Source organism: Diceros bicornis, chromosome 8 (genome assembly GCF_020826845.1).
Source record: "Diceros bicornis minor isolate mBicDic1 chromosome 8, mDicBic1.mat.cur, whole genome shotgun sequence".
Classification (NCBI taxonomy): Eukaryota; Metazoa; Chordata; class Mammalia; order Perissodactyla; family Rhinocerotidae; genus Diceros; species Diceros bicornis.
The window spans coordinates 55,344,532-55,372,398 of NC_080747.1; the positions used below are offsets into that span (position 1 = coordinate 55,344,532).

The 27,867-nt window shown below is 34.1% G+C and overlaps 1 pseudogene; it reads right to left on the reverse strand.

Annotated features, from left to right (window-relative positions):
- Positions 1-4,745: 4,745 nt before the first annotated feature.
- On the reverse strand, positions 4,746-27,867 carry LOC131409333 (UDP-glucuronosyltransferase 2C1-like; annotated as a pseudogene).

Below are 27,867 nucleotides of genomic sequence, written 5' to 3' on the forward strand. Positions count from 1 at the left end.
AGGGGAGAAAATCATTTTCCAGATTAATAGCGGTGTACCTTATGCCAGGGACTGTGTTGATTTGATTCAATAAAGATACCACATCTGAACTTGCCCCCGTGACTAGTTTCACTAATTAAGTTTGTGATAGATTATAGTCATTTCTATGACTGATCTAACTTTTAGTATTCCAAACAGGGGTGTTGAATGAGGTAGTGATAGGATTCATCACCTCTGTATCTTCCAAGTCTTTGATGGTAGCATGAATATCTAAAAATCCCCCAGAGTTATGGCAGTGCTTGTGATGTATTATCTTGTTGGAAAGCGAGGAGTAGGCTATTCCAGTGGACTCCACTTGGACTTCTGTGAAGATCTCTAGCTTGAAAGGACTCAAAGGACTCTCGAAAGAGTACTCATGTAATGTTTTTAATAAAGGAAAATTAAAGCTTGTAGAGTTAAAATAGAAGAAAGAGAGTAAGGGTGAGCATCAGTTGTCTGAAAGACTTCCAGGTACAGATCCCTGGGGTCATTTACTATTTGTACAGGACATACTTTGCCTCAGGACATGAACCACCAAGATTTGTGGGATGAATTTTTTCTGATTGTACAAGACAAAAATGACTAATGGAGTCCTTTGTGCTCCTCTGGTCCTTTAACAAAGCCAGCCTGTCTCATGGATTACAGCAGTTGTAAGCCATCAATAAACAAACTGGCCTTGGAGGCTACTGGGAAAAGCGGGAGAAGATTTACAAATTGTAAACACCAAATCATAAATCATTAGTTAGCCACTCATCTTTATCTTGACCCAGAGTTAGTACTAGATTCTAGACCTCCAAGAAGATAACCATGGGGCTGCCTCTATCCAGGTGATGAGACTCAAATGGAGCTTCTGTCAGTTATTAAATGTATCCACATTTTGGGATCAGAAAAATAATATGATTCTATGATCCTATTGGATCCATTGTAAGAAAAACTGAGGGTAAATCTTTGCCTATCACTTGAACTTTATGAACTCTCAGGTCTCTTCCTTTTGTTCCTTAGTGGCGGTTTGGGTCTCCAGAGATTAGTGTCAGGTCAAAGTGATTATTGAACAACCTCTAGAAGATCTAGATATTTCTCTTTCTCCAGGATGCAAGTACCATGGTAAATAGACTCTGTGTAATTTAATCTAATAAAGAGATCTCATCTGGAATTGCAATTGGAATTAACTTCTGATTTAGGTTGAGATAAATTGCTGCATCACAAAGGAGCTAAGTAATTAGAAGAGAGATGTCGTAAGAAATGGTCAGAGGAGAACTTGGAACATGTGGGTCAAGATAATATTATATTTTCCAGTAAGAAGAAAAAAGTGAATAGCACCTCATAGCAAGCTATCGTCTGGATCTAGGAATGAGGCATCAGGCCCATGATCAAGTACACGTTCATAATCCTTCTAGGATGGGCATGAGTGGGTAGTGGGGCCATTGCTCTGTAATAAACTATGCTAGATAATGTACTCAACTTACGTCTTTGAGGTTCTAAGAGTAGCAAGTACTTGGGGACCAGCATCATCATCATCTGGCCTTGTAAACACATAAAAGTAACAGGTGAATTCACACTTCGAATTTTGGGACTCTCCAGATGTATGGCATTAGGTTTTTGGAAGATCTGGAATGGAAGTTCACCACTAACTGCAAAGGGATGTTGTAGAAGTAGTACTAACAGAGGTGGTTTCTTCTACCACTCATACAAGCAATATGACACCATTGTGATACCTGTAAAGTGAATCTTCCTTCAATTACTACTAGTTACTGATGAAATAGCAGTTTTATATCAATAAAGGAAAAAAGATCTAGTCTATTCCAACCTTTCCTGGAGTTTTAGGACTCCCCACCTTCATTGTTACCTGTGTGATGAGATCTTATGTCTATGAGCTCATAGAAAAGAGAAAGGAGCAACAGTATGGCAGATTAATTAAGGCAAAGGATATCCATAACAGTAGGGTGGCTTCCCTTCATGGAACAATAATGATTTTTTGATCTAACAATTGATTTCAGGGTGAGAGATAGGTGCCTGCATTTCATGGTTTCATATGGATTACTGGTATCATATATGAGGGGATTTCATCTGAGTGAATGAAAGGACTCTCTCTGGTGGAAAGGATTGAGAGGAACTGATAGGGAGAGATTAGGATTTCAGCCTCTCTTGCTAGATTTAGATCCAGGATCCAGAACAATGGCAGAACTAGAGTGGGATTTAGAAGCTAAGAACTCAGGGAGAAAACGAAAGTGAAAAGTAGAAGGTAGGTAGTGATTTAACGCGCATTGCAGAACTTAGGTTCTCTGTTCCTTAGGCAGTAGACTCTTCTCAGTACAGCTGTATAACAGTTTAAAATATCATAGATACCATTCCATTAATTTAGGGAGTATAGTGGATCTGGGTCTGCACACGAGTCATTATTTTTGGTAAAATGTGAAAACTTAACAGAAACAAATATTTCCCTCATTGTAAAAGGCAAGCAAGTTCAAAAATCAAAACATACAACAATATGAATCACTTTTTATTTATAACATATAAAACACAAGTTTTTGTTCACATATATATGCTAGTTAACATGTACAAAATATTTGCATCTACTTATTAGATTTTCACTTAAATTATGATCCAGAAGAAACTGGAGCAGAGTTTCAGGATATAGTCACACAGGAATTGTAAATAGTTTAAAAATAAAGTATTTTAATATATGCTATTTTAACTGACTAAAAAAGCCAGAAGTCATTAAACACCTGAAAAATGTGTTTTTAATGAAACTGAAACTGCAAAAAATACAATAATTTACAAAAGTTTAACTTGTGCATATCAAAAATTATTACACGAACGTTAATATATTTAAATTAATGATATATTGATGATTTATAGGTAAATATTTGTGTATAATTATTTATATTTGTTTACATATATTTGTTTATAATTGGTATATTTGTTTATAATTGTAAATATTTGTTTATAATCTTGTAGAGAATTTGTCTCTACAAGATAGAATATATTCATCTACATGTCAGGGTAATTTTTTTGAATAAACTCAGAATTGCTAAAAAAGTATCCAAATCTTGAGTTTACTTTAACTACTTACGTTACATCATTTTATAATAATGAACAAGTGAAGGAATATCTTGACTTTGACATTAAAGGACCAGATTAAACTATGATTTTAAAGACTATGATAGGAAAGAACATCACCTTATTGCCAGAATAAATAATTCAACACCATTATAAATTATAGCTTTGATTACATTAATTAGATCTTAAACCAAGCAGCATTTTTGTTTACATTTTATAAACTCTACACTTTAAATTATTATAATTATTTAATCACTTCAAAACTTCATAAAATTGACAAAATATATTTTTTCTCTTATATTTCTTTAAATTTCCCACCTAAGAATAAATTGTTTACCTTCCTCTTATTTGTGTCACAGTTCCTGTAAAAAACAGATATCTCCATAATGATTTATATTGTTCTAAAGTAAAGCTATAATTTTAGGTCTATTAAGCTTGGGTTATAAATATCAAACTGTCTGGTAAATCATTTACTGAAGTTGCTTAATAGGTAATGTTATCACAAATAGATTGAATGATTCTTCGATCTCAGGGGCAAATACTTGGCAAATGTATTGGAAGCGAGTCTTTTTAGAAAAGATAGGAATAAAAGGCCTTACTTCTCGTAAAATTCAACTTACGTTTTCAAGTTGAGTGCAGATTTCTGGCTAACACTAGATAACAAGAAGCCTAAGTAATTGTTGCTGGTGTAGTGGTCACAGGTTGGTTTATGAGAAGACCAAGAGAAATGATGGGGGAAACGAAGAGGAAGAAATGGGCAAAATCACTGAGTTTCTGATTGGATGAAGAAATCACCCACATAGCAAATAGCATTTCTGAGAAATGCATTTTCTCCCCAAAGTATTTGCAGTGTAGCTAAGTAGTTTTGCCTCTTCTTTCCAAATATGGTTACTATAAGTAAAATTAATGTAGGAAACAATTTTAAAATATTTTAAGTTCCTTAAAAGGGTAGATAGTGAATTCTAATCATTTACTTTTGCTCCACCATACCATCAATCATGCTCACTTGTCAAAATCAACCAGTTCTCTGAAACCACAAAGTTTTACAATATAAACCACATAGTATCATTATTAATTTCCAAATCAAAGGAAATCTTAAAATCAAAGACAAAAAGCAGTTTTTTGTATTCCAAAGAGGACAAAGTCAGATGTGTCATGTGAACGGGTTGGTGGTATAAAATGTGCTTCACAGAAGAGTAGAAACCCTGACATTCTCCCGATATTCCTAATTGGAAGGGAAGCTCTGGCTATAGCATGTTCTATCATACTTCTTGTCTAGTTCCTTTAGAGAAGATGCAGTAATTATAACATACAGAAACTAAAATGATGTTAAGTATTTAGAAAATGTTCAATATGATTGCTACTTAATATAGAATTATGCATTATGTTCCTAAGGCCTCAAACAGCATCTCAATTTGTTGACCTAAAACAAATGAATAAAGTAAAGCACTAAGATTTCAATAGTAGCAACTTCCATGTGTGTATATGTTTGTCTTCTCTTTTTAAAGAATATGTTATTTTAAACCTTAATTGTAAATCATTTGGCAAACTCCTTGGGGGTTTCTTTAATCTCTGACTTGATAAACTGAAAAATGGACAAGAGCTTGGAAGAGTAGGAGAGGAATCTGTTCAAATCAGTGGCTGGATTAATTTGCATTGGCGCTATCAAGATTTCCAGCCAAACTCAAGGAAAGCTACTCTCTCTTTTTCTTCTGTCCTGTCTTACCAAACTTCCAGCAACAGAACAGGCAACATTTTGTGATCACAAACATAATAGTTGCCACACACGCTAGCAGGAACCCAATCACATCCAAAGAACGGTACTGGTACCAGGTGAGATTGCATGAGGCTGGCCGCAGGTGTTTGGCTCCTTTGTGGCACATCACAAACTCAATCCAGAAGACTGCTCAGTCCAGGGGCTTCACAGGCTGATCGTGGTGAATTCTTGATAACCTCATAGCATTCTCTTTATAGGTGAAGATTAGATACATAGAGAGCAACTTGAAAAATTCATTGAGAACATCATATACCTAAAATTATTTTATGTTATTAAAAGTATACTACATAGTTATATAATAAATATGTCACAGATAATATCACCAAGAGCACAGAATGCATAGACAGTTCATTTCCTCATGAGAAATTTCTAGATAGGGTGGCCTATCAGCTGGAATTTGTTGTATATTTTGTAGTCTAAGTAATAATTGGAGGTGGGGAGATATATTTTCTAATTGGAAACAACCTTTAAAAAGTTTAGAACTAAGAATGTAGACTACGTCGGTTGAGAATACAGAATTTTGATCTCATTTGATAAGTGTGGTTTTATGGACAAGATAGTGACAGAAAGCAGCACTCAGGGACAGGTCTATGGCAAAGAGACTCCCTTCTTTCCCCACCAGGACTGGTCTGGAGTGTGGGTGTTAACAATAAGTTAGCCTTCGACAGCAGCAGGTAATCGTTTCTGTCTGTGATCTTCCTGTCTCTGACATTTCACACCAAACCAGAAAGCTAATGTGACCCTATGGGTTAACATTATGGCCTGAGAGTGAGTAGATATTGGAATCTTTGCTTCAAGCTACAAAGGGATGCAAGTGCCACTGGTGAGAAGGGACAATGGCCATAGCAAGAACACTAACCCTTCTAACTTCACTCACAGAACAAAAGACAAGGCCAGAGTTTTGGTTTAAGGTTTTGGATGGCCGACAAGAAGAAAGATCTCCTTGGATTTGTGAAGGAGGTGAATGAACGAGGTTATTCTTCCACACTGAAATGCAATCGTCATTTCAGGACAATACAGAACATTAAATCGTAGAAAATAGTGCAACAGCATGTAGAACGTTCTGAGGAAGAGAATTGGGAGTCAGAAAAATTATACAAAGCCCTGCTGCCCTTTGCTTTTAACAAAAGAAGGCAGGCTTTTCTTAATATGCAGGAATTTAAGGAGTAAGTACCTCTGGATATATCTCAGGAAAACAAGGGAACAACAACAACAAAAGCTCTAAGACACATAAACAAAATATTTGTCAGAGAACAAGTTAAGAAATAAAAGACCCCTCAGGAATAGAAAGACTGAGGTAAAACACGAACAACATCATTAAATCCATATAAATACCAAGATAAGGCTAAACAGCACTGGAAATTGTGGTCGTAGACAAAAAGTATATGTTGTAAGCCTTAATGTAATAATGATAATACATCAAAGAAAATTAAGACGTGTGTTTTAAGAGACAAGGATGAGAAGTTGAGAAGTGACTTTATAGTGAGAAATCATTCTATAGTGACCAAAATTAGAAACATTTAAGGAATAATTATTCTAATTTCTAATGTCAATATTTGTTCATGGATTTATATGTAATTTATAGTAACTGATTTATCTATTAAAGAATATTTATCCAAAGCCTGGCAATTCTTTTAATTTGACTATAGTTTCTTCCTTTCCCTGAATATGTTTATTTGAAATAAAATAACAATTAATGTAATCATTTATTGTTGAGAATTTATTTGTTTATTTATTTATGATCACAGTTACATTTATTTGAAATGAAATAGTATTACCAAGTAACATCAAAAGGAAAGGATGTTTTCCAGCTTTACTGAGATGTAATTGAAATATAACAATGTGTAAGTTTAAGGTATACAATGTGTCGATTTGATACATTTATACGGTACAATATGATTACCCCTGTAGCATTAGCTATTACCTCCATCACATCACATAATTACCATTTTTTGAGTGTGTGGTGAGAACATTTAGGATCTACTAATTTAGCAAATTTCAAGTATGTAACGCAGTATTATTAACTATAATCACCATGCTTTACAAAGATCCCTAGAACTTACTTATCTTATACCTGTACATTTGTACCTTTTGACCAACATGTCTCCATTCCCTGAACCCCTAGTCCCTGGTAATCACCAGGGTCTACCTTTTGTTTCTGTGAGTTTGGCTTATTACATTACACGTATAAGTGATATCACCAAGTATTTGTCTTTCCCTGTATGACATCTCACTTAGCATAATGGCTTTAAGGTCATCCGTGTTGTCACAACTGGCAGGATTTCCTTCTTTCACAAGGTTGAATAATATTCCATTGTATACATATGCCACATCTTCTTTATCCGTTCATCCACTGACAACACTTAGGTTGTATCCATACCTTGGCCATTGTGAATAATGCTGCAGTGAGCATATGAATACAGGTATCTCTTCCATATCCTGTTTTTATTTCCTTTAGATATATACCCAGAAGTGGAATTGCTGAATCATACAGTAATTGTAGTTTTAATTTTTTGAGGAAACTCCATACTATTTTCCATAGTGGCTGTACCAATTTACATTCCCAGTAAAAGTGAAAATGTCTTCCCTTTTCTCTACATCCTCACCAGCACTTGTTATATCTTGTCTTTCCACGACAGCCATTCTAACAGGTAAAAGGTGATATCTCATTGTGGTTTTGACTGTATTTCCTGATAATTAGTAATGTTGAGCACCTTTCATGTACCTCTTGGCCATTTGTATGTCTTCTTTGCAAAAATGTCTGTTCAGTGCTCCTGCTCATTTTTTTGTCTGGTTGGGTTTTTTGTTTGTTCATTTTGCTATTGAGTTATGAATTCTTTATATATTTTGGATATTAACCCCTTATCAGATACATAATTTGCAAATATTTTCTCATGTTTCATAGGTTGCCTTTCATTTTGGCATTCATTTCTTTCGCTGTACAGAAGCCTTTAAGTTTGATGTACTCCAACTTGTTGAGTTTTGCTTTTGTTCCTTGTGCTATTGGTGTCATATTCACAAAATCATTGCTAAGACTCACGTCAAGGGGTTTTCCCCCAATGTTTTCATCTAGGAATTTTATGGTTTCAGGTCTTATATTTAAGTCTTTAATCCATTTCTAATTAATGTTTGTGAGTGGTGTATGATAGGGGTACAGTTTCATTCTCCTGCATGTGATATCCAGTTTTCCCAGCACCATTTGTTGAGGAGACTATTCTTTTGCCATTGAATATTCTTGGCTACCTTGTCAAAATTAGTTGACCATATATGCAAGCGTTTATTTCTGGGCCCTCAATTCTGTCCATTGGTCTAAGTGTTTTTTTTTTGCCAGTACCATTACTTTTTTATATTACTATAGCTTTTTAGCATAGTTTGAAATCAGGAAGTGTGATGCCTCCAGCTTTGTTCTTTCTCAGGACTTCTTTGGCTATTTGGGGTCTTTTGTGCTACACATAAATTCAGGAATTTTTTTTTTCTATTTCTGTGCCCCAAAAGGCTTGAGAAGCTGGTCATGCAACCCACTCTTCCTTTCCAGGTGAGCAACTCTTTCTAGTTGGGAAGTTCCCTCTTGGCACTGAGCAGTGCTGGCTTGGGGATGGAATAATGCAGGCAAAATGAAGCTGTCTTCCTTGTCTTCTTGGGCAATTATCCCAGTTTTTTTGTTTGTTTGATTCACTGTGTCACTAACATTTCTTGAGTGGACTCTAGAGCTCACCCAGAGCTGATTTTCTTCATGGATAATTATCTAATTGTTAAGAAGCTGGGACTTTTGTGTCACCATTTGGAGCTCTCAATTTTACTTTGTTCTCTTTCTCTTGTTTTAAATTAAAATTAGTTCTAAAAATATTTTTTCGTTAAAAAGTAGCATGATCCAATTTTTATAAAAGCATTTCTATCTTATTCTTTTTTATTTGTAAATGAGCAAAAGGAAATATCTGAAGTAATACTTCTCTATTGGTAATTTGTTATAGCTGCCCGAGGAGAGTCAAATGATTCTTTATTTTTGTTTCTCTATTTTTTTGTTATATTGCCTAAATTCTTTATAATGGCAATGCTTACAATTTTTAAGAATTAAACAATTATAATTATTAATAAAAAAATAAATATCTACATCTGTTTAACAATACCTTATTTTCTTTAAGTAAATTTAGTGTTTCTTTGAGGTCGTTATTGATTACCCATTAATAGTAAGTGAATCAAAATACTGCCATAGAATTTGAGAAGTATAAGAGAATTGTATTTGATACTAATTATATTTTGGTGATTATTTAAAAGTAACCAATTTAAAATTGAATGAAAGAATTTATTTCTTTTAAAATACTAGATGCTTCTCAGTAAAGAATATATTCTATACTCACGAAGGGTTGTTAATAGTTGCCTTCAAAGCGTTTAGCAGATCGGAACTTGTCATTTTATGCAAGTCTACTTCAACAGCTGCCCCTTTGGCCTTTATACGAGCAATATTATCAAACTGATCACCAAATATGGGAATTCCCACCACAGGGACGCCATGGTAAATAGCTTCATAGATCCCATTGGTTCTACAGTGAGTGATAAAGGCTCTGGTTTTGGGATGACCTAACAGGAAAAAATATATCATTATTCTAAGTTGTGAGAGTTTCTGAAACAGAAAATCATAACACCTGTACAAACCGTTGATTCAATTAGGTAACATCTTCTATGCAATTCTGTGCCATGAGGCCATATATGAAATCCAATAAACTCTAAAGAAAGTAGCAATTAGTTATTCCAGCAATTAAGTCCTTCCATAACCCTCTGAGAAGATTTGTGTGGAGTAAATTATGGAGAGTAGTTGCCAGATGGACAAGTTGTTAGGATAAGGAATACGTTAATAAAAAAAGAATGGAGGGATTGAAGAAACAAAACTTTTGCATGTATGGGGAAGAAGAGCTAGGATGTGTAGGGTTTCAGTGGGTGAATGTTGGTACACCTGGCTAGAAAGATAAATTAGGGTAAATTCATGAAGTACTCTGTTTACGAAAATGAGATTTTGCACTTGATTTTATGGTAAAGTGGAACCATTTATAATATTAGAAATTATGAATAGAATTATCAGATTTTTATTTTCAAGCAGTCATTGTGGGCAAGAGAGAAGAGAGGTGGGAAAAAAATGAATACAGAGACTCAGAAGGTGCTGCAATATTCTATGCCAAAGTTAATGAGAGCCTAATCAGAGCCCTGATTCTGAGAGGGAGAGATAAATGGGAGAATCAAGTTCCATAGTAGTGTTAGAGCTTGACAAACATTCTCTCCTTGACCGAACTCTAGTTAGGCTCCTCTGAACTCTCTTCTCAACTAGGCATTGATTTTTGGGTTTCTGTGTTTATATCTGCATTGCCTAATTTTAACAAGAATCCTACTAAATCAGTTTAACCTGACTCTCCCAGCCTCAATATCTGATCACCCTTTATACCTGATCAGTTTCCTCATCGATTATAATCCCCCACGTGATGTCTGGTCACCCTGGTCTGCCATCAGCAAGAATCTGTTTAGGTCAGTTCAGCCAGAGTCTCTCCCTACCCCCAAGATTTCCTCTTAGTAATTTTCTATCCAATGACCACCCAGCCCACTCTGCTCCTTGGCTATAAAATCCCTACATTTCTTTGCTGTTTTCAGAGTTGAGCCCAATCTCTTTGCCTCACTGCAAATGTCCAATGCAGTAGGACCTATACTTATCATGATAGCCTTGAAAAAAGTGTGCCTTACAGTCTTTAACAAGAGTCATGAGTAATTTTTTCTTTAAGAAACTCCAGGGGCTGGCCTGGTTGTGCAAGTGGTTAAGTGTGCGCACTCTGCTGCGGCGGCCCGGCGTTTGCCGGTTCGGATCCCGGGCGCACACTGATGCACTGCTTGTCAAGCGATGCTGTGGCGGCGTCCTACATAAAGTAGAGGAAGATGGGCACCGATGTTAGCCAGGGTCAATCTTCCTCAGCAAAAAGAGGAAGATTGGCATTGGATGTTAGCTCAGGGCTGATCTTCCTCACAAAAAAAAAAAAAAGAAAAAAGAAACTCCAGAAGAAATGTTAAGACATTAAGGGATTTTTTTGCTTGTTCTGAATACAAATTTGTTGGATTTACTTTATATTGAGTAATCGTTCAGATTATCCCTCATTCAACTTTGTTTAGTTTTGCTTCTCTTTGGTCTTACCAAGAAGATCATTCTGTGGAATCCAGTCATATAGCCATGTATTGGGTCCTAATGTATCTGGTTTCTTTCCTGTGTATCTCCACAGAACCTGTTAACATAAATATGTTTATTCTAGTAGAAGATTTTCAGAATCACCTGAGACAGTTACTTAGAATTAATCTAGTTCAAAGCCTCCATGAAACAGATGAGCAAACCAAGGCTAATGATTAGGTAATGGGTGTTTTTAAAGCATTGAATCTACAACTATGTTTTCAAATGCTTGCAATAATCCTAACAGATAGGCTAGCATCATCAAGGCAATTCTCATTGAGTAGATAAAGAAAAAAAGACAATGTGTATCTGAAACAATTACATATTGGTGTTATTAGGCCATTCTGGTAAAGGGAATTTTTTAAATGGAGTTTTCAGATGCAAAGGGAAGGGATGTTAGTTATATTCACTTTAAGAATTTGTTAGCATTTTGAACTTTTGTTACATATTTGCCAGTAACATAGAAACAAGCATTGTCTTTTTTTTTACGGTAAAATTTACACAACGATATTTATCCTTTTAGTCTATTTTAGGTATACAATTCCAGGGCATTAAATATATCCACAATGTTGTGTAAGCATCACCACAATCTATACCTCAAATGTTTTCATCATCCCAAACATAAACTCTCTATAATTAAACAATAACTCCCTATTCCCCTACTCCTCAGTCCATGGTAATCTCTATTCTACTTTCTGTGTCTATAAATTTGACTACTCTAGGTACCTCATATAAGTGAAATCACATAGTATTTGTCTTGTTCTGACTGGTTTATTTCACTCAGCATTGTGTCCTCAAGGTTCATACATGCTGAAATGTATTAGAGTTTCTTTTAAAGACTGAAAAATATCCCATTGTGTGTACATACTACACTTTGTTTATCCACTCATTTGGTTATCATGAATGATGCTGCTATGACTGTTGTGTACAAAAATCTGTTCAAGTTCCTACTTCAGTTCTTTTGGATATATAGCTAAGATTGGAGTTTTTCGGTCATATGGATGTTATATACTTAACCTTTTGAGGAACTTCAAAATTGTTTTCCACCATGGCTGCACTATTTTCCACTCCTGCCAGCAATGCATAAGAGGTCCAATTTCTCTACAGCCTACCAACACTTGTTATTTTCCATTTATTTGATAATAACCATCCTAATGATTGTGGAGTGGTATCTCATTGTGCTTTTGATGTGCATTTCCCTAATGTTAATGATGTTGAGTATCTTTTTATGTACTTAATGGCTATTTGTATATCTTCTTTGGAGAAGTGTCTATTCAAGTCCATTCCCATTTTTGAACTAGATTTTTGCTGTTGTTGAGTTATAGGAGTTCTTTGTGTACTGTGGACATTAATCCCTTATAAGATTCATGATTTGCAAATAATTTTCCCAATCTCTAGATATTGTATTTTGCTTTCTTAATAGTATCTCTTGATGCACAAAAGTTCTTAATTCAATGAAGTCTAGTTTGTCTATATTTCTTTTGTTGCCTGTGATTTCGGTGTCATTATCTATGAAATCATGCTCAAATCCAATGTGAGAAAGATTCTCTCCAATATTTTCTTCTGAATGTTATATAGTTTTACCTCAAAATTTAGGTCTTTGACCTATTTTGAGTTAATTTTTGTATACACTGTAAGTAAGGTTCCACCTTCATTCATTTACATGTAGCTATCAAGATTTTATCAGCATTATTTGTTGAAGAGACTGTCCTTTCTCTATTGAACGTTCTTAAACCTTTGTTGAAAATCAGTTGACCATATATGTGAGGGTAAATTTCTGACTCTGTTCTCTATTCCATTGGTTTACAAGTCTGTTCTTCTGCCAGTAACACACTGTTTACTGTAGCTTTATAATAAATTTCAAAGTTGGAAAATGTGAGTCCTCTAACTTTATTCTTTTTCAAGATTATTTTGTCTATTTGTGGCTCTTGCAGGTCCATATGAGGTTGAGGATTGGATTTTCTATTTCTACAAAAAAAGGCTATTGGAATGTTGATGGCATTGCATTGAGTCTGTAGATTGCTTTGGATAGTGTTGACATCTTAACCACATTAAGTCATCCTATCCATGAACACAGCATGAGTTTTTGTTTATTTAGGTCTTCTTTAATTTCTTGTGGTAATAATGTTTTGTAGTTTTCAGCAAATATTTCACCTCCTTGGTTACATTTATTCTTAAGCATTTAATCCATTTAGTTGCTCTTGTACATGGAATTATTTTCTTAATTTCATGTTCAGATTGTTCATTGATGGTATAAGCACAAGTGATATTTGTGTGTTGATCTTGTATCCTGCAACTTCGTTGAATTTGATTATTAATTCTGGTAACTTTTGCGGATTCTTGGATATCTTCTATACATAGGATCACGTCATATAGAAATAGTTTTACCTTTTTATTTCCACTTTGGATGCCTTTTATTTCTTTTTCTTATGTAATATCCTAGGCTAGAATTCTGGTACAACGTTAAATAGCAGCAATAAAAGCAGGCATCCTTGTGTTGTGCCTTATCGTAGGTAGAAAGCTTTCAGTTTCCACCATTGAGTAAGATGTTAGCTGTGGGTTTTCCAAAGATATCCTTTATCCTATTGAGGAATTTTCCCTCTATTCCTAGTTTTCTGAGAGTTTTTATCATGAAAGAATATTGGATTTTGTCAAATTCCTTGTTTGTGTGTAAGTTGATCTTGTGTTTTATTTCCTTCATTCCATTAATATAATGTATTACATTGATTTCTTATCTTGACTAAACCTTGAACTACTGTGATAAATTCTATTTTATCATGGTGAATACTCCTTTCTATATTCTATTGGATTTTATTTGCTAATATTTTGTTGAGGATTTTTACATCTTTATTTACAAGGGATCTTGGTCTGTAATTTTGTTTTCTTGTGATGTCCTCATCTGTCTTCTATATCAGGGTAATTCTGGCCTCAAAGAACCATTTAGGAAGTGTTCCCTCCTCTGTACCTTTTTGGAATACTTTGAAGAAGATTAATTCTTTAATTGTTCTTTAAATGTTTGAAACAATTTACTAGTGAAGCTATCTGGTCCAGGACTTTTCTTTGTTGAGAGGTTTTTAATTACTGATCCAATCTCTTATTTTCTTATAGATCTTTTGAAATGTTCTATATTTCTTCTTCAGTCAGTTTAAAGAACTTGTGTGTTTCAAGGAATTTATCTATTTCTTCTAAGTTGTCAAATTTGTGGGAGTTCAATTGTTCATAATATCCTCCTTATAATCTTTTTATCTCTGTAAGGTCAGCAGTTTTCTCCCCCTGTTCACTTCTGAGTTTAGTTATTTGTATTTTCCCCTTTTTTATCTTTGCTGGTCTAAAAGGTTGATAATTTTGTTGATCTTTTCCAAGAACTAACTTTTGGTTTCATTAATTTTCTCTATTGTTTTTCTATTCTCTGTTTTATTTTTCTTTACTCTAGTCTTCATTATTTCCTGCCTTCTGCTAGCTTTGTGTTGAGTTTGCCTTCTTTTTCTAATACCTTAAGGTATAAAATTAGGTTATTAATTTTAGATCTTTCTTCTTTTTCAATATAGGCATTTACAGATACAAATTTCCCTCTGAGAACTGCTTTCACTGCATTTCATAAGTTTTAGTCTGTTGGGTTTTCATACATTTTAAAGTATTATTTTTTATTATCATTGTGATTTATTCTTTGACCCTTTGATTGTTAACTTCAGTAGCATACAAAAACTGCTCTTTTATAGCTCCATCCCCCTCTCGATTAAAGATGTCACAAATTACATATTTATACATTGTGTTCTTTATCCATTTTTCTTTTCTATAATTAAGTAAAAAGGTGGAGTTACATCCAAAAGTGCAATAATCATAGTTTTTATATTTGCGTTTGTAGTTACTTTTACTGCAGATCTTTAGTTCTTCATGTGATTTTCTGTTACTGTCTAGCAGCCTTTCATTTCAACCTGAAACACTTCCTTTATTGCAGGGAAGGTCTAGTGTTAATGATCTCCCCCAATATTTGTTTATCTGGCAATGTCTTAATTTCTAATTCATTTTTTGAGGAAAATTTTGCCTGATATAAAATTCTCTGTTGATAATTTTTTCTCTCAGCACTTTGAGAATATCAACCCACTGCCTTCTGGCCTCCAAGGTTTCTGAGGAGAAATTGGCTGATCATCTTACTGAAGTTGCTTCTCTTGCTGCTTTCAAGATTCTCTCATTGTCTTTGCCTTACAATAGCTTGATTATAATGTGTCTTGGTCCCTGACTTTATCCTATTGAAGCTGTTTTCTTCTTGGATTGTCTTTCATTAAATTTGGGACTTTTGCAACCATTATTACTTCAAATATTATTTTTGCCCATTTTTCTCTTCTGGGATTCTCACAATATGTGTATTTCTGCACTTTATGGTGTCTTATATGTCCATTAGGCTTTGTTCACTTTCCTTGTTTACTTTTCTTTCTGTTCCTCTAACTCAATAATTTCAATCTTCTTTGTTTCAGGTTTGTCAGTTCTTTCTTCCACCTGCTCATATCTGCTTTTCAATCCCTGACATGAATTTTTCATTTCAGTTGTTGTACTTCTCAGCTCCAGCATTTCTTCTTGGTTCTTTTCGTAATTTCTTTCTCTGTATTGATACTTTCATTTTGTTCTTATATTCTGTCTTCTCTTTTCATTGTCTTCTTTTAGTACTTTGAGCATCTTTAAGACAATTATTTTAAAGTTTTTCTTTAGTAATTCCAAAATCTACCCTTCCTCAGGGATACTTTCTCTCAATTTAGTTTGGTCCTTTGAGTCAGTCATACTTTCTTATGTCTTTGTATGCCTGTGACTTCTGTAGAGAGCTGGACATTTCATTCTTGTAATGTTTTAACTCTGCAAATCAGATTCTCCCCTTTCCTTATGGTTTCCTTTTTCTTTTTTTTTTGATTGTTGAAGAGTGTCTCTTTGCCAGGAATCAGCCTGAGGTGAAAGCTTTACATCTTCACTGATCTTTTCTAAGCCTGTGTCTCTCCCTGGACAGGCACATGGCTTTCTAAATTCTACCGTATGTGTCATTGTTTTAGAATGGCCAAATTCTTTAATGTCTGGGTCCAAAATGGACATAAAGGGAAAAAAGAAAAAAAAATAGTGATGCTCCTTTAAATCTCCCAAAAGCTGCTTCAGCTAGTGGGGGTTGAAACAACTGTAGCCAAACCCCATGCCTCCACTTCAGTGATTAAAGGCAGCAATCAACAATCAGAATGCAGAAACCCAATATTTGGAGGATATAGTCCTTATTGCCAACCTTGGCTCCACCAAATCACACCGAGAATACAGGCGTTTTGCCTGCCCTGGGGCTGGGCGATGGAGGATTTGAAGCTCCTGCTACGCAAAAGGCTGAAATTGACCAATTTTAATTAATCACTATTTACCAGCCAATCTTTCCTCTGGAATTTGCAAGTGCTCTGATAGACTTCAGAGTTCCAACATAGTTACTTCCAACAGTTTCAGCCCATATAATTGTTGTTTACATTAAGAGACAGATTCTTGGTGCTTCCTACTCCACCCTGACATCACCCCTAAGCATCGTATTTTAATGCAATAGAAAATTCAATATTTTTATGAAAAGCCTTTTTAGATTAAATATTTAAATGAGTACTGCTTCCACAAACAACTGTTGAAAGAAATTTGGTTATAAATACTAGTATTGTTATGGTCTTTTAAAACTTAAAATGACATATATTTGTGTATTTTAACTAAAGATAGAAAGAAAAAGTATCCCTGATAATGTAAAAACAACATTACTCAGTTATAATCTAGCACTAAGTTAATAAAAAATATATATTTTGTAGGAACATCGTAGAGTGAACTGCATAAATCTTTTACTATATTACTAAAATTTTTAATTGTTTAAATAGAAGAATGATTATTTGGGAGTACTCCAGGAATCTAAGCTGTCAGATCCAGGCTCAACCAGGGCCTTGTCCAAAACCATTAATTATAAGGAAATATAGTCTCAAGGAACCTTGTGAATTGAGGCCATGTTTTTGAATATCTTTTCCTTTACTCTCTGTTATGTTAGTTGTTACTTGTATGTATGCCTCAGATTTGAAAAACAAGCAAGAAGAACAAGACAAAAATAAGATTACAGGGAAGTCCTAAAATCTAGCCATAAAGCTGACAGATTGTTTAAGATCACTGAATGATTTAGTTTTAGTCCATTATTTAAAGAAAATACTGCAATATGCTTTCCTCACAGTATTGCCAGTTTTAAAGCAAGACAGCAGTCAGATGTTTTTAGCCACACTCTTCTAAGGCTCAGTTAAATTGACACTAACAATACCAATAGCTTTTCCTACATTTGTGAAGTACACTTTTAAGGAGACCTTCATGGATTTTAAAATAGCTACCCCTCAAAAAATAAGATTATCTGACCTTCTGTGGAATCTGGGCAAGGGCTGATGCAATCATGTTAGACTTTTCTTCTGTAAGGTTTTGGATCATCGACCCCAGAGTAAAGACCACAACTCCATCTTCTCCAGAGCTCTGGACAAACTCTTCTAACTCCTGTAAGAAAACAGTGTTTGTAATATGAAAGTCTAAAGTTACAAGAATAAAATAGTCATGCAATTTTCTCAATGTGTCTGGATTATTCAAACAGTTCTGCCTTTTCGTATATCATCCATTTTAAAGTATGAAATATGACCTGAAATTACTGTTTATTAGGCAAATTAAAAATGATTTAAATTGAAAATTTCCATCCAGTATGTTCTAAACATTTTTATGAGGGGGGTGTGTGTGTGTTTGCGCTTACAAATTATTGACTACTTGTTATCTTCTTCCATGTGCTCAGCTCTTTACATGTATCATTTAACTTAAATATGTGGTAATCTTAAGAAATATGTATACATTTGCAGATGAGAAGGCTATCTCAGAGAGATAAAGTGTCTTGTTCAAGGCTACACAGCAGTGGTAGAACCAAATTTCTAAGTTAAGCTTGTTGATTGTAAAGCCAATGAACATATTCAGTATTCTCTACTGCCTTCCAACACCCTCTCCACAATGCTCCAAATGAAGAACCCTTGACTCCTACTTTAAGATAAATAGCTCTGGTACTTCACTTCATATTTAGCCTTGGCTACTAAGAAGATTATCATTAACTTTCATGCTGAATCAGTTACTATAATGACACGCTAATGGTATATTTTCTTTTTTCTAAATTCAAATTTTCTTTTATTTTGGCTCCATTTGTACTTTCTATAACTTTCCACAAACACATTTAGGAATGAGGTAGCCATATAACTTACTGACCAAGTAAGTAATGAAGAAATACCTGTAACGCATATACTGGAGAGAACAGTAATGTGATGGAAATGTATGGCCTTGCATTCAAAATAAAAATGGCATATTTAATCATGTTGAAGTAAAAAGAAATCTTTTTACCCTATGTTTAATACTAACCAAACTAAGGCAACCAAATAAGACAAGAAAAAATGTGTGAGGATTGAAAGGGGAAGACGTAAATTTTGTATATATGTATATGACAATATTGGGGAAACAAAAATAACCAACATGCAAACTATTATAAATAATAGTTGGTCAGATTCATAATCACCACAAAAAATCGATAATATTTTTTCAGAACAGCAGTAACAAACCTGAAAATTTAAGATGAGTCATCATTTACTGTAGTAATTAAAAATATAAACTGTTTAAGAGTACAGATACATGCACTTTTATTGAAAAAAGTTTCAAATCATAGTAAGTTACATAAAAGAAGACCCTAATAGAGAGGTATATGGTGTGTGTTAGTCAGTGTTCTCAAGAGAAACAGAAACAATAGGATATGTGTGTGTATATCTGTCTATCTATATGTAGCTATCTGTCTATAGAGAGAGATTTATTTTAAGGAATTGGCTCACGAGATTATGGAGGCCAGCAAGTCCAAAATCTGCAGAGTAGGCCATCAGGCTGGAGATCCAAAGAAGAGCTAATGTAGTTCAAGTCTGAAGGCCGTCTGCTGGCAGAATATTCTTTTGCTTGGGAGAGGTCACTCTTTTGTTCTATTCAGACCTTCAACTAATTGAGTGAGGCTCACCATAAAATAGAAATCAATTTGCTTTACTCAAAGTCCACTATTTAATGTTAATCTCATCCAAAAATACTCTTGCAGAAACATTGAGAAAATGTTTGACTAAATATCTGAGTACCTGGTCCAGAAAATTTGATACATAAAATTAACCATCACAATGTGGTTATAGATGGATTGACTTAATATGTAGACCTATCAATCTTTTAAAATTTAATTATGGCAAAATTTTCTTGGGAAATTGGCGAATATTTTTAAATTTATACAGACTATCTTTTAATAAATAATTAACAGACTTTGAAAAAGAAAAGGAAATACTGGGAACTTCTTAAACCAGATAACAATACGTAATACAAAATGAGTGCTACTAACCTCCTAACAGACAAAGTGAACTATATAACAAAATAGTGAGACCAGAAAAGGAACCATGAGTATGTAAAAGCCTGCTATATGTAAAGGTGATATCACAAATCACTGAGACGATCAGTGAGAAAAATTCACGCTGAGTAGCTTATTTACTATTAGGTGGTGCTGTAAAATATACTCATTACTTAAACAAAAGGGGAGATGAATCTTTACCTCACACTATACATTACTATAAAATCTAAATGGAGTAAATGAATCCACAGTAAAGTAAAATATTATAATTTCAAAAATAAAATATTCAGGAATATCTTTATAATCTTAGAAATGAGATTGTTTTAAATGAGACTTTGAAAAGTATAAACCATAAAGTAAAAAAGGATGGATTTGATTACATCAAGTTTAGTACTTTATGTTTAAAAAAGGAAATCAGAGGTAACATTAACAAATACATGAATTCATAAAGGAAGATATATGGAACGGCTAGAACAAGGATTAATACCTAGGTATTCTAGATTATGGAAAGAATTTGCATCACTTGGCAAAAAAAAAGATAGATTATTCAAAAGAAAAATACACCAAGTAAATGAGTTTAACAAAGAGAAATTCAGAATAACTGGTAAGTTTCTGAAAAGATGTTCAACTTTGCTATTAATTGCGATTAGCAATAAAATACAAGAATGTGATACCACTTTACCTCTATGAACCTGACACATGTTAGAAAATAGAATACTATCAAGGGCTAGATGTGATGTGGAAGATGGGACCACTCAAGCCCTCCTGATGAAACTATACATTTGTGGAAAGAGTCAAGTTTTACCAGGTTCTCCCATCGTGTTTCCATTAAAGCCTCATACCTCATGATTACTTTACATTTCACCCTCATTATGGGTTACTTTGCACATTCACACTGGCCCTTGTATTTGTATATAACATATAGATTTAGTGTTCTTAATCTGTTTTATAGTTAAGAATATTATTAAAAATCCTGAAACATTGTAATACCAAAATTGAATGTAAATTATTCAAAAAACTAAATATTATGAAAGTACTTCCTATATTAAAGAATCATTACAGCCGTCATAGACCTAGGAGTCAACATTTTCATGAGTGTGAGAGCACATGCATTATTTGAATGCAGAGATTTTGATTGTGCTTTTGTAGTGTCCCCAGGCCCTATGGTCCTCTGGTGGGAGGAGACATGGGAAAAAGTTTCCACTGGAAATACTTTAAAGCTCTGACTCTTTCTGGTTATTCTTGAAGGTTATACAAAAAAACATCAGATAGATTCTTAGTGCCACACTGTTGGTAAAATAAATAAATACATAAATATACACATACGTATGTGTGTGTGTTATTGGACCAATAATAAGGTAATAGGAGAGTTCTGAATATATTTGAATTATTAAGATATAGCAACTATGCGTATAAGTAAGTTTCACACTATCACAACAGTTGACTTCTATTCTTTTACAATTGAATCTTTACAGTGCATGGATCTTTTATCAGAAAGTATGAAATAATAGGAAGAAGGCTCAGAATATTTAAGTGACTACTTTCTGAGCAGAAGCAATGGTTTAGAACAATCTAGAATGGACATCCAGTATTATTTAACTTGTCAAAATTAAATAATGTATTCATATAACAAGAATAAGTAAAATGTTCTGTTACATGATTTAAAAATTTCCAAACATTTTCAGCATCTTTAATAAGCATTTCATATACTTTCTTTTCTTAGCTGAAACTTGAGTCTTGCCCTATAATTCTTTCAGTATACTGTACCCATTTTACCGTACCTGCATCAGGGTCCAGACAGAGGCTTTATCTGTGTCCTCCCCTCTCATGACTGCATTTCCAATTATTTCCTTTTCAATACTTTTATAAAATATCCTCATCCTCATGTGTTTAATTTATGCTATCCACTACCCGTGCTCACTATGTCAACTGTCAGACTTTCAGGAACACCCCTGTTCACAGAAGCCTTGGGCCTTTGGCTAACAGTCTTCTGCTCCACCTCAAGTTCTGTTGTTACCCAGGGTGACTTAACAGATACAAAATCATGTTTTCTTATTCCTTGACATCCTTAATTTAAAACCACTGCTTATGGAAAAGGAAAATCTATGGTGGCAGTAAAAAATCAATGATTCACAGGGATTTAGGGCCAGGGAGGGATGAAAAAGTGGAGAACAGGGGATTTTTAGGGCAGAGAAACCATTCTATATGATATTATAAGGGTGAATACACGTCATCATACATTTATCAAAATCTATAGAATGTGCAACACAATTTTAACTTCAATGTAAACTGTGAACTTTGGTTCATAAAGATGTGTAAATGTTGGTCCATTGATTGTAAAAAATGTGCCACACAGGTGTGGGATATTGATGGTGGAGGAAGCTGTGTGTGGGAGGGGGGCAGGATATAGGTGGAAACTCTCCGATCTTTCTGTTCAATTTTACAGTGAATGTAAATGGATCTAAAAAACGTCTATTAATTGAAAAAATCACAAAAGCTATATAGAACTGTCACTTGAGATTAAGACACTGTATTCAGTAACTTCTTACTAAACATTGCATTGGCTGGGCCCTCAAATTCAACGTGCCCATACAGGAGCACATCATTTTCCCTCACAACTGTTCCTCCTCAATCCTCACCTTAGTAAATGCCAATATTCTCTACTAAATTGCCCACACAAAGAAACAAATAAAGGAAAGATATACAAAGAAACAAAAAGCCAAGGATTCATTCTTGAAATCTCTCACTTACCCTCCACCTCCAGCCAGCCACCAAATCCTATTGATTTTCTTTGTAAATACTTCTTAAATCTTTCTACTTCTAAGCAAAATCACTATCATATTCTAGTTTGAATCTCTCCAATCTCTCACAGGAACTATTGTAACTGTATCTTAGCTAATTTCTCTGCTTTAAATCTTGCTCCATTCTAAAAAATTCAATAGCCAAGATTTGTAAAGGGTAAACTGTATCACGTTACTGCTTAAAAATTATGCATTAATCCTTCATTGACCTTAAATTTGAAGTAAAGAATACTTGTAATTGCCCATTTGTTTTTTCATAACCTATTCTCAGATTATCTCTCCAATCTAATGTCTCTCCTCTATTCAAATAAAATAGTGCATCAATACTGCACTTGTGCCAGACTTTTTGGATAGATCATCATATCTCAATTTGATCTATTCTCAAATTATCATAATTTCCTCACTATTGTCCATTTCTAACATTGGGTGATGCTAAATAACATGCAACTACAAAATCCTAGTGGCTTAAAACAACAGCTTCCTTCTTTCTAATGCCATATGTCCATCTATTGAGCTGCAGTTGGTACATGTATTCTTAAATCCAGAACTCAGATTGAGAGAGTAGCCAATATTTGGAACATAGCCTGTTGACATAACAAAGGAAAAGAGAATTCTGAAGTATCTGGATCTGACAATTAGGTGTTGGCCCTGGAAGTGATCCTTGACACTTTAGCTCATAGTCATTACCCAGAGAGTACTTCATGTTTCCACTAAACTCAGAGCTAGGAATTACATTCCTACCAAATATCTGGCATGATTGATGAATGTCACTAATGATCGCCAAGATAATGTTATAAGATACATTTGGCAGTATAATAGTCTAAGAGGTTAATGTCCATTAATTCCTGTGTCTATGTTTTCAGTTTGAGAGCCAAATATTATAAATAATAAACAAGAAATCATTTCAAAAGACAAATACTCAAACCAGCAAAAATGAGGGCATTTAATTACCTTTGGTAGTGGCTTTGCGGGCTTGCAGTGTAGTCCTCCAACAAATTCAAAATTAGGTAAATAAGGATAAGGAAATTCAAAATCCCAGGAAGTTCGAATCAACCACATTTCAGCTTTCCCCATAGTCTCACATAAACTGGTAGGTTTGCCTGAATAAAAATGAAGGGTGACAGAGGAAAAATAAACTGATATGTTAAGTGGAAAATGTTTTACCATCCAATTTTCTAAGAATGCCCTTTTGATACCATGCTGGGGAATTGTTGAGCAAGGCATAAAGGAGTATTTAATTCTTTAGGAGAATGTGCCTTTATTTTACTTTCTTCTCTCTTACTGGTTTACTATGGACTTCTGAGTCCAGATGCAGTGATCTTAAATGTTATCTTGTATATTTCCATCTGGTAGAAAAGATCACCCCCCAAATCAAGATTTTATTGCCCTATAGGACATTAATCAGTTCTGTGTCTAACCTAGTAGTATTATCTTCACATTCCTTTTTTTCCCAAAATGTTTATAAAAAGTTCCCCAAAATATTTTTTGAACAAGATTTGCCATCTTACTGATTTCCTCCTTGATGATTTGAAAATATCTATGGTATGATTCACTTAATAATTCTATAAAAGATATGAGTTATATGCTTAAAAATTTGAAAAATATACTTACAACACATTATAAAATAACAGTCCTAAATTCCAAATAGCCAAATGATAATCTATAGCTAATAGCATTTAAAAATTTATGAGAGTTAAAGAAATGTATTCCATTTATCAAGCCTTCATTTTTCTTTTTCAGATTGTTGATATATTCCCAAAAATAATATTGCAGAGTGCCAAGAGTTAGGAAAGAAGAAGAGACAGAGTCACATCATATCACTACTGCTTCACTATGTAAGAGGTTCCAAAACTGAGTATCAAACTGCTAGAATCAGAAGTAAATCAACAATTTAGATCCAGCAGTAGATCAGTCACCGCTTAATCCATGACTCAGAAAATGTCACCAGGATGAGATCTAAGTTATCTTTTCTCAGTTTTGTCTTTTGCTGCTTGAGCTCTGACCACAGGTAAGTGATGGGTGCAGCGGTTTCTGCCCACATTTTTTTTAGGGTCAAGTCTGGAAGAAATAAGAACCTACTTTTATGACAGAATGCCCAGAAAAAGTCTCAATACAATGTGTTGGCCTTGAGTAGGTCATATGCCTTCCAGAACATATATGGCATATTCTCGGGCAGCATACTTCATTAGAAGCACTCATATTAGTTGTGAGTTGGTGAGGAAATAATTTCTCAGAGAAAATTTAGAAGAGGTATCAGAAAAAAGGAAAAAGGACGCTGCTTTTTAAAATAAGAGATCACAGCTATAAATGAAAATTGTAATTTTTTTAAGAATAAACTTAAATGTTAATATTCATAAGATATTAGAGATACTTCTGTTAAAATTAGTAACAAGGCAAATGATCCTAAAATTCATATGCAACCACAGAAGACTCTAACTAGCCAAAGCAACCCTGAGAAAGAAGAACAAAGCTGAAGGAATCACACTTTCTGATTTCAAACTATATTATAAAGCAATAGTAATCAAAACCATATGGTACTGTATAAAAATAGACACACAGATCAATGGAATAGGATTGAGAGCCCATAAACGAATCCATGCATACGTAGTCAACTAAGTACTCACAAAGGAACCAAGAATACTCAATGAAAAAAAAACAGTCTCTTCAGTAAATAGTGCTGGGAAAATTGGATATTCGCAAGCAAAAGAATGAAACTAGACCCCAATCTTACTCCACTCACAAAAATTAACTGAAAATAATTAAAGACTTAAATGTAAGACCTGAAACTGTAAAACTCCCAGAAGAAAACATAAGGAAAAGCTTCTTGACATTGGTCTTGACAATACTTTTGGGATATGATGCCTAAAGCATAAAGCAACAAAATTAAAAATAAACAAGTGGGACTACATCAAACTAAAAAGCTTCTGCATGGCAAAATAAATGATCAACAAGAGGAAAAAATAACCCATGAAATGGGAGAAAATATTTGCAAGACATATATCTGATTGTGGGTTATATCCAAAATTTGTAAGAAACTGCTACAACTCAACAGAGAAAAACTAAATAATCCAATTAAAAATAAGACATGAATAGATATTTATCCAAAGAAGATATTCAACTGACCAACAAGTACATGAAAAGATGCTCAACATTACTAATCATAGGAGAAGAGCAAATCAAAACTACAATGATACATCACCTCACACCTGTTAGGATGGCTATCATCAAAAAGACAAGAGATAACAAATGATGGCAAGAATGTGGAGAAAAAGAACCCTGTGCACTGTTGGTGGGAATGTAAGTTGGTGATACCACTATGGAGAACAGTACGGAGCTTCCACAAAAAAATTAAAATAGAACTATCATGTGATCCAGCAACTCCAATTCTGAGTATATATATGAAGAAAAGGAATTCACTATCCCCAAGAGATATCTCCACTCACATGTTCATTGTAGCATTATTTACAATAGCCAAGACAAGGAAACAACCTAAGTGTACATCAATAGATGAATGATAAAGAAAATATGGTTATATATACAAAGGAATATTATTCAGCCATGGGAAAAAAGGAAATCTTGCTATTTGCCTTCAGATGGATAAAACTTGAGGGAATTATGGTAAGCGCACTAAGTCAGACACAGAAAGACAAATACTGTATGATATCACCTATATGTGGAATCTAAAAAAAAAAAAAAAAAACTAAAATCAAAAAATGTACCTATAGATTGAGAAAATAGATTAGTTATTGTCTGATGCAGGGGGTAGAGGGTGGGCAAAAGAGGGGAAAGTGTTAAAAAGGCACTAACTTTCAATTCTAAACTAAGTAAGTTCTCTGGATCAAAGGTACAGCCTGGTGACTATAGTTGGTAATACTATATAGGATATTTGAAAGTTGCTAAGAAAGTCAATCTTAGAAGTTCTCACCTCAAGAAAAAACAATTAGTAACTACGTGTGGTGATAAATGTTAACTAGACTTATTGTGGTGATCATTACACAATATATACAAATATCAAATCATTATATTGTTCACCTGAAATTAATATAATGTTATATGTCAATATATCTGAAAAGAAACAAATAATGTAAGCAGGGTACTGCTTTGTCAAAGATAACCAATATCTTATGCAAAATATTTTCAAATACAGTTATATGAACACTTTAAAATAAATCAATTATGCAAAAGGAAAAAAGAAGGGGTGAACAGACTTGCTGAAATAGAAACATTGTGGTGAGGGTCAAAGCTCACTAGTTGACATCTAACGCATTTTGAATAGAACAAAAACAATGAAACAGTGAGATAAGTTAAAAAATTTGGAAACATGGTCCTTCAGAGAAAAACTTGGCTTTTTTTTCCCTCTTTGGGAGACAAGAGCAGATGAAACCAAGATATATTTATTTATTTTCTAGTTTTGTACTCACCACGTGACAAGCCCTGCAACCAAGCAACTAAGCGTAGATAGGATACAAACAGAAAGCTAGCAAGTTAATCAGAAAGAAATCGGAGGTATAAAAGAAGTAAAAAAAGAGAAATAGTGCAAAGTTTTGGAAATCAAGCACATTGTTAGATGTGGGTAATACAGACACTCAAAAAAATTAGTAGCAGCAAGTAGGATTTTTGTATAAATATAAAGAATATTTCTTCTCTGATCTGTTGTAAGTACTCAATCATCTAAACCAAATAAACAAAAGAATCTTTGTTTTCACTTAAAACAGCTTAGCCACTGCTTAGCCACAGTTTAGCCGCTCTGAGACCAATGGGAGCTTGGGTCCTCACTTAAAAATACCTTTATAGTTTTTGTACATTCAGATAAATATTTACATTTTACATATGAAATAAGAATCTTTATTACATGCAAATTTCTCTTACCTAAAACCGTGGTATAATACTCATCCCATTCCGGACTTAGAAAATATATATATATCACATCATTCATTAAGTACAATAATCAATTCTCCAGCCTCTGTATGAAAGTCATGTGGTCTGTCAGCCCTGATGTGCTGCCAGGAACGTAAGAAGAAGGGGTGGGAAGCCCAGCACATGCTCTCTCAATGACATTACCATCAGAAAACCGAAAAGAGTATATAAATGGAATATTGAGAAGCTCAGCCAACAGTTCCCCACAAAAGCTTAATGGATCAGCAACACAGATATCAAACTTAGCTGCCTGTAGCCTGCTGAGTAACTCCTTATTTGTGATAGCACTGTCACATACTCTTTTCAGTGTCCTTAAAAAACTCTTGTTCATTTGTATCAGTTTTACTTGCATGTCCCACCATGAAAGTTTAGGCAGTTCAAAAATAATTGTGTGGAGATCGGTGTTGTGCTCTTCCATGAGACTTTCTCTAGTTACTGAAAGTTGAAGGATCTCTACGTTAAAGGGAATCTTGGTATGATCAATCATAAAGCTAGCTGAAGGTACCAGGATGGTTATTTCATGCCCACGAAGATGGAGTTCTTCCAGAATAACTTCTAAATTAATCCAATGACTAAAATCAGTGGGCCATACAAGTACTTTCCCAGCCCTTCCAGAGTCGAAGAAGCACAGATGCAGCATGAAGAGGACGCAGAAGCCTTTCACAGTCTTCAT